Source organism: Nomia melanderi, unplaced genomic scaffold, assembly GCF_051020985.1.
Source record: "Nomia melanderi isolate GNS246 unplaced genomic scaffold, iyNomMela1 scaffold0143, whole genome shotgun sequence".
NCBI lineage: Eukaryota > Metazoa > Arthropoda > Insecta > Hymenoptera > Halictidae > Nomia > Nomia melanderi.
The window spans coordinates 98,171-105,000 of record NW_027475258.1 but is presented as its reverse complement, the minus strand read 5'-3'; the positions used below and the strand labels follow the sequence as shown (position 1 = coordinate 105,000).

At 50.6% G+C, this 6,830-nt stretch overlaps 1 non-coding gene across 1 annotated transcript; it reads left to right on the top strand.

Annotated features, from left to right (window-relative positions):
- The first annotated feature begins 6,204 nt into the window (after positions 1–6,204).
- Positions 6,205–6,359, top strand: LOC143175633 (5.8S ribosomal RNA). Its single transcript, XR_013000338.1, has one exon. It is a non-coding gene; the product is annotated as a 5.8S ribosomal RNA (ribosomal RNA).
- The last annotated feature ends 471 nt before the right edge of the window (positions 6,360–6,830 follow it).

Below are 6,830 nucleotides of genomic sequence, written 5' to 3'. Positions count from 1 at the left end.
CCCGCATCGGAGAGTAAAACGCGCGAAGGCTTACTAGAGAAGAAATAGTATATGCCGGTGGTTCGCGTGTGTAGGCTCTATACGAAATTGCGATTCAAGAGAGTAGGAAAAGACGCGATGAACCACGATTTCCGTGCGTCTTACGTCTCTCGACGATGGGACGATCCACGCGAAGAGTTGTTACGTGCTCGCGCGAGGTGCGATAGCGTCGATTCGCCTTTCTGTACGGGGAGAAATAGAACGATGAGCTGACTTATCGGGTCTTCGTTGGAATTACCGTCGCTGGCATTGTAAACTCCAGATGACCTTGTGATTCCTTCGTCGGGCACTGGTAAAGGGTGGCGATGATTCGTTCTATAATAGAAATACCCGTCGTAGCGTTTCGGCCTAGTCACCCGCCACGAAACACTCTCTCGTCGTGGAATCCCCGCGTCGGAGAATAAAACGCCGAAGGCTTACTTATGAAACTTACGTCTCTCGACGATGGGACGATCCACGCGAAGAGTTGTTACGTGCACGCGTATGGTGCGATTGCGTCGATTCGCTTTTCTGTACGGGGAGCAATAGAACGTTGAGTTGACTTATCGGGTCTTCGTTGGAATTACCGTCGCTGGCATTGTAAACTCCAGATGACCTTGTGATTCCTTCGTCGGGCACTGGTAAAGGGTGGCGATGATGCGTTCTATAATAGAAATACCCGTCGTAGCGTTTCTTCCGAGTCAACCCGCTCACGAAACACTCTCTCGTCGTGGAATCCCCGCGTCGGAGAGTAAAACGCGAATTCATAGTATGGAAACTTACGTCTCTCGACGATGGGACGATCCACGCGAAGAGTTGTTACGTGCACGCGTATGGTGCGATTGCGTCGATTCGCTTTTCTGTACGGGGAGTAATAGAACGTTGAGTTGACTTATCGGGTCTTCGTTGGAATTACCGTCGCTGGCATTGTAAACTCCAGATGACCTTGTGATTCCTTCGTCGGGCACTGGTAAAGGGTGGCGATGATGCGTTCTATAATAGAAATACCCGTCGTAGCGTTTCTTCCGAGTCAACCCGCTCACGAAACTCTCTCTCGTCGTGGAATCCCCGCGTCGGAGAGTAAAACGCGAATTCATACTATGAAAACTTACGTCTCTCGACGATGGGACGATCCACGCGAAGAGTTGTTTACGTGCACGCGTATGGTGCGATTGCGTCGATTCGCTTTTCTGTACGGGGAGAAATAGAACGTTGAGTTGACTTATCGGGTCTTCGTTGGAATTACCGTCGCTGGCATTGTAAACTCCAGATGACCTTGTGATTCCTTCGTCGGGCACTGGTAAAGGGTGGCGATGATGCGTTCTATAATAGAAATACCCGTCGTAGCGTTTCTTCCGAGTCAACCCGCTCACGAAACTCTCTCTCGTCGTGGAATCCCCGCGTCGGAGAGTAAAACGCGAATTCATACTATGAAAACTTACGTCTCTCGACGATGGGACGATCCACGCGAAGAGTTGTTTACGTGTACGCGTATGGTGCGATTGCGTCGATTCGCTTTTCTGTACGGGGAGAAATAGAACGTTGAGTTGACTTATCGGGTCTTCGTTGGAATTACCGTCGCTGGCATTGTAAACTCCAGATGACCTTGTGATTCCTTCGTCGGGCACTGGTAAAGGGTGGCGATGATGCGTTCTATAATAGAAATACCCGTCGTAGCGTTTCTTCCGAGTCAACCCGCTCACGAAACTCTCTCTCTCGTCGTGGAATCCCCGCGTCGGAGAGTAAAACGCCGAAGGCTTACTATGAAACTTACGTCTCTCGACGATGGGACGATCCACGCGAAGAGTTGTTACGTGCACGCGTATGGTGCGATTGCGTCGATTCGCTTTTCTGTACGGGGAGTAATAGAACGTTGAGTTGACTTATCGGGTCTTCGTTGGAATTACCGTCGCTGGCATTGTAAACTCCAGATGACCTTGTGATTCCTTCGTCGGGCACTGGTAAAGGGTGGCGATGATGCGTTCTATAATAGAAATACCCGTCGTAGCGTTTCTTCCGAGTCAACCCGCTCACGAAACTCTCTCTCGTCGTGGAATCCCCGCGTCGGAGAGTAAAACGCGAATTCATACTATGAAAACTTACGTCTCTCGACGATGGGACGATCCACGCGAAGAGTTGTTTACGTGCACGCGTATGGTGCGATTGCGTCGATTCGCTTTTCTGTACGGGGAGAAATAGAACGTTGAGTTGACTTATCGGGTCTTCGTTGGAATTACCGTCGCTGGCATTGTAAACTCCAGATGACCTTGTGATTCCTTCGTCGGGCACTGGTAAAGGGTGGCGATGATGCGTTCTATAATAGAAATACCCGTCGTAGCGTTTCTTCCGAGTCAACCCGCTCACGAAACTCTCTCTCGTCGTGGAATCCCCGCGTCGGAGAGTATAACGCGAATTCATACTATGAAAACTTACGTCTCTCGACGATGGGACGATCCACGCGAAGAGTTGTTTACGTGCACGCGTATGGTGCGATTGCGTCGATTCGCTTTTCTGTACGGGGAGAAATAGAACGTTGAGTTGACTTATCGGGTCTTCGTTGGAATTACCGTCGCTGGCATTGTAAACTCCAGATGACCTTGTGATTCCTTCGTCGGGCACTGGTAAAGGGTGGCGATGATGCGTTCTATAATAGAAATACCCGTCGTAGCGTTTCTTCCGAGTCAACCCGCTCACGAAACTCTCTCTCGTCGTGGAATCCCCGCGTCGGAGGGTAAAACGCGATATATAATAGTATATGCCAGTGGTTCGCGCGCGTCGTCTCTGAGATACGCGGTCGACAGAGTTCCGAAAACACGTGATGTGCCACGATTTCCGTGCGTCTTACATCTTTCGACGATGGGACGATCCACGCGAAGAGAACGTTCGTGCTTGCGTGAGGTGCAACAGCGTCGATTCGCTTTTCTGTACGGGGAGAAATAGAACGTTGAGTTGACTTATCGGGTCTTCGTTGGAATTACCGTCGCTGGCATTGTAAACTCCAGATGACCTTGTGATTCCTTCGTCGGGCACTGGTAAAGGGTGGCGATGATTCGTTCTATAATAGTAATACCCGTCGTAGCGTTTCGACCGATGTCACCCGCCACGAATGTCTCTCTCGACGTGGAAACCCCGCGCCGAAGAGTAAACGCGAAGGCTTACCATACGAAAGAAAACGGTATTATACGCCTGTGGTATGTGCGTCTCGGCTCTGTGATACGCGATCGGCAGAGTTACAAAAAAACGTTGATGGGCCACGATTTCCGTGCGTCTTACATCTTTCGACGATGGGACGATCCACGCGAAGAGTAGTTACGTGCTCGCGCGAGGTGCGATAGCGTCGATTCGCTTTTCTGTACGGGGAGAAATAGAACGATGAGTTGACTTATCGGGTCTTCGTTGGAATTACCGTCGCTGGCATTGTAAACTCCAGATGACCTTGTGATTCCTTCGTCGGGCACTGGTAAAGGGTGGCGATGATTCGTTCTATAATAGAAATACCCGTCGTAGCGATTCGGCCGAGACACCCGCCACGAAACTCTCTCTCGTCGTGGAATCCCCATGTCGGAGAGTAAAACGCGAAGGCTAACTATATAAGAAACATATAGTATTATTTATGCCTGTGGTTCTCCGTTTGTCCTACTCTCAGATACGCGACTCGGAGAGTTACGAATAATCGTGATGGACCACGATTTCTGTACGTCTTACATCTTTCGACGATGGGACGATCCACGCGAAGAGATCATTCCTGCTTGCGTGAGGTGCGATAGCGCCGATTCGCTTTTCTGTACGGGGAGAAATAGAACGATGAGTTGACTTATCGGGTCTTCGTTGGAATTACCGTCGCTGGCATTGTAAACTCCAGATGACCTTGTGATTCCTTCGTCGGGCACTGGTAAAGGGTGGCGATGATTCGTTCTATAATAGAAATACCCGTCGTAGCGATTCGGCCGTGTCACCCGCCACGAAAATCTCTCTCGTCGTGGAATCCCCGCGTCGTAGAGTAAACGCGAAGGCTTGCTATAGAAGACTATAGTTTATACGCCTGTGGTTCACCGGTTGCCTGCTCTCCGGGGTACGCGATCGCGCAGGAGTTACGGAAGAACTTGATGGGCCACGATCTCCAAGCGGCTATATCTTTCGACGATGGGACGATTCACGCGAAGAGAACGTTCGTGCATGCGTGAGGTGCGATAGCGTTGATTCGCTTGTCTGTACGGGGAGAAATAGAACGATGAGTTGACTTATCGGGTCTTCGTTGGAATTACCGTCGCTGGCATTGTAAACTCCAGATGACCTTGTGATTCCTTCGTCGGGCACTGGTAAAGGGTGGCGATGATTCGTTCTATAATAGAAATACCCGTCGTAGCGTTTCGACCGATGTCACCCGCCACGAAATTCTCTCTCGTCGTGGAATCCCCGCGTCGGAGAGTAACCGCCGAAGGCTTGCTATAGAAGACTATAGTTTATACGCCTGTGGTTCACCGGTTGCCGGCTCTCCGGGGCACGCGATCGCGCGAAGGTTACGGAGGGACGTGAAGCGCCCGAGCAATGAAACGTCCGCAGGAGGAAACGAGCAACCGCCGAACATTGTTTCGCGACGTTTCCATAATGTATTGTCGTTTCGCTCGCATCCCGCTTCTTTCCCCTAGTTTCCTCGACGCGTAGTTTCGCAGCCTTAGTGGACGAATCATTCTCGATTCGAGGAAAGATATGCAGTGGGGCGTGCAATGAGCCCGCCAGAGACCACGATCTCCAATGCGTCTTTACATCTTTCGACGATGGGATGATCCACGCGAAGAGAACGTTCGTGCTTGCGCGAGGTGCGTTAGCGTCGATTCGCTTTTCTGTACGGGGAGAAATAGAACGATGAGTTGACTTATCGGGTCTTCGTTGGAATTACCGTCGCTGGCATTGTAAACTCCAGATGACCTTGTGATTCCTTCGTCGGGCACTGGTAAAGGGTGGCGATGATTCGTTCTATAATAGAAATACCCGTCGTAGCGATTCGGCCGAGTCACCCGCCACGAAACTGTCTCTCTTTCGTCGTGGAAACCCCGCGTCGGAGAGTAAAACGCGCGAAGGCTGTGACTGTAACATATATATATACAGTATACAATGCCTGTGGTTTTTGCGCGTGTCGGCTCTTCGGTATACGCGATCGGCCAGAGTTACGGAGGGACGGTGAAGCGCACGAGAAATTGAAACGGCCGCACGATTGGAACCGAGCAACCGTCGAACATTGTTTCGCGACGTTTCCATAATGCGTTTTCGTTTCGCTCGCATACCGCTTCTTTTCCCCTAGTCTCTGAGACGCGTTTTCGAGCCGTTCTTCTACTATCGATTCTCGTAGAGAGAAGGGACCGGGTAGTCTGGAAGTGGAACCCGCATCTTGCGTGTACCGTACACGGAATTGAGAGGACCGGCCGTGAAGCTCGTTTTAAAGCCGTGCGTCTGACACCCAACTCTTGCGCGCCAATTTCGCGGCAAGAGATAATATGGGACGAATGACCGGCAAAGAGCCAGCTGTGAAGTCTGTTTTTTTAATCGAATCCGTGGACGTGTGTATGCCGTAGCGTCGCTCGTCGTGTTCGTTCATGGTCGTTCCGAGAGAAAGAACGAAAGCGGTAACGAAGGGACCGGCCGTGAAGCTCGTTTTAAAGCCGCGCGTCTGACACCCAACTCTTGCGCGCCAATTTCGCGGCAAGAGATAACATGGGACGAATGACCGGCAAAGAGCCAGCTGTGAAGTCTTTTTTCATTATTTGCTTTCAATCGATCGATCGGTACGATTCGTGCAACGTTTCGCGCGATGCGACGCGAAAACATGCGCGCAACAATAGATGCGTCTGATCGGAAGAACGCGAGGGTCGACTGCACGCGATGGATTCAGTATCGGGTAGGATACAAAATATATCCCCGTCGTTTCCACGCGTGCGAGTCTTCTGCGTCTTTCGCGGGTTTTTGAATGCACTATACGCCCGGAACGTCGAGAAATATATACATATTACTTGAACGTTTTTCGTCTCGAAAGGCTTCGGTGTCGTCTCCAAGGCGACGCCTGAATCTCCTTCGCGCGCTGGTCGGAGATTCAGGTATCAACTTTTATCTTCTCTTTGAAAGAAGAGAGATATTAGGTCGAACAAATGAGAATAAAATTATATATGTGAAATATAAAATTTATACGATTACCCTGAACGGTGGATCACTTGGCTCGTGGGTCGATGAAGAACGCAGCTAATTGCGCGTCAACGTGTGAACTGCAGGACACATGAACATCGACATTTCGAACGCACATTGCGGTCCACGGATACAATTCCTGGACCACGCCTGGCTGAGGGTCGTTTACGTACCATACACTGCTTGCGTAGCTCTGTCAAATCCCCGCCGTCGTTCACCTCTTCGGATCGAACGTTTTTTTACCGAAGGGCGCAAAGAACGTTTCTGAGTCGGGTTAAGAGAAGGATGCTACGTACGAGCGAACGATGGGTGTCTCGTCGGCGTTTGTCGCGGACACGCGAAAATTCTGTGAATTTCACGGACAGTGTACGTTCTAGTTGTTGCAAAACGATCGGAATCGTTTGTATGGACTCGCGTGAGTGTTCGCGGCGTCGTGCGTCGTTCAATTACGACCGCCCGCGGATACCGCTCCACTGCGATATGGATCTGAGCGACAACTTTTTCGGCTGTTCGTGAGATGAACGGTTTCGTGTGTTTAGAAAAATTTTTTTTCCCGCGCTCCCGACGTCACCTGAAATGATGCGTCAGAGGTGAAAGAAAATATTAAGAAGTCGAGAGAGAGAGAGACTACACAC